Source organism: Penaeus monodon, chromosome 30, assembly GCF_015228065.2.
Source record: "Penaeus monodon isolate SGIC_2016 chromosome 30, NSTDA_Pmon_1, whole genome shotgun sequence".
Lineage (NCBI taxonomy): Eukaryota > Metazoa > Arthropoda > Malacostraca > Decapoda > Penaeidae > Penaeus > Penaeus monodon.
This window is the reverse complement of record NC_051415.1, coordinates 1,150,656-1,152,166: the sequence shown is the minus strand read 5'-3', so window position 1 is coordinate 1,152,166 and position 1,511 is coordinate 1,150,656.

Sequence of the window (1,511 nt, the reverse complement as noted above, 5' to 3'; positions counted from 1 at the left end):
AATTTTCAAAAATATTTTTTTCCCCATTTTTTTTTTCAAAAACCCCCCCCGAATTATTTTTTTGAATTCCAAAAGATGAACCTGAGCAGCTCGTATCCCAGTTTGCTAATTATTCCTCCCCGGACAATCTTCCAAGAGATAATATCGACTCTCTAGAAATCTCCCATCTTTTTAAAGGGGAACATGAAAATCTGAAAAAAAGATGATTTTGATCCCCCCCCCTTTTACACATCATAATTCTGGGGCAATAGCCACTCCCCAAAGAATCCCCCGGGAAAAGATGGTATCACAAAAAAAATAATAGCAAACCCCCAAATACATTAGAATCTTGATCCAGAACACACGGGGAAGCTCCTATTTCGTGGAAACATCTATCATACAACCAATATTCAAATTTCCTCTAGACCCATAACACTTCTAAGCTGCCTAGGGAAAAAACAATGGAGAGGATAATCCCTAGGTCGCCTCAGATACAAAATCCCTCATCTCCATCCTAATCTTTTTGTGTTTTCCAAGAAAATATGTTTCTACGATAATACTCCCTCACTCAGATCTTGTGTTGACAAAAGGTCTGTTCTCATATTATTAGACCTTGAAAAATCTTTCGAATTGGCTGATCCTTTATCAATCACTGTCATTCTCGCAGAAAAAAACATTAAGGTGAAACTACTTGGAAACTATTTCATGATTACCTTACTGATCGTATAGTGTCAGTAGGTTTTCAAAGGCACTTACACAAGGATTCTCCCATTCTATAACGGAACTCTGCAAGTTAGCCCCACATTATTTAACCTACTTTTTGAGCAAATTGTAATATTACCCTTAAGCGAGAGGGATCAGTCCCCCCCATTTTGTACTCCCAACATGTCCCCTTGACTTATAAAAAAATGAAATGACTGGTTAAAAGAAGTGCTTGCCCCCTGCTAAGATATATAAGATAACAGACTTCTTCCCAGATTACACCAGGTGCAGGTTTTAAGATCCTTCACAATTTTTATGTACAAACAACCCCTCTATTATTGAATTTTTAGAAAAAATTACTCTCCTTTTGGAACTTTCGAGTTAGCCCGACTCGGAGATCCGAATGAGGGCCCTGAGAGTTTTTTTCGGAGCCTCCCAAATTAGTGTTTCGCTACAGCATAAGTAAAACAATTACTGCACATCATTATAAGAGTCCATTTTGGTAGGGTTTAGCTTTCAAAGTAGATTACTTCCTCATCTATCGAACCCCCCCAGATTTCCCAATAAAGGGAAAAATCCATTAAGGCTGGGGAAATTTGGGTATGGATTGTCCCAATGGAAAGGGTATGGGGTTAGTCCCCTGTTTTTCAGCCTGTACCATGGGTCAATCCCCCTAAACATTGTAGCTTAACTACCAGCCAAAATAAAAATTTCTGCACCCTCAACAAAAAGTCAGATGAACAATTTTTTAAGGGTTTTTGTGGCTCTGCGTTCGACAGTGATTTATAATTTTTTAAAAATTTTCTGCCGTTCAAAGCAGAAAAAATTTT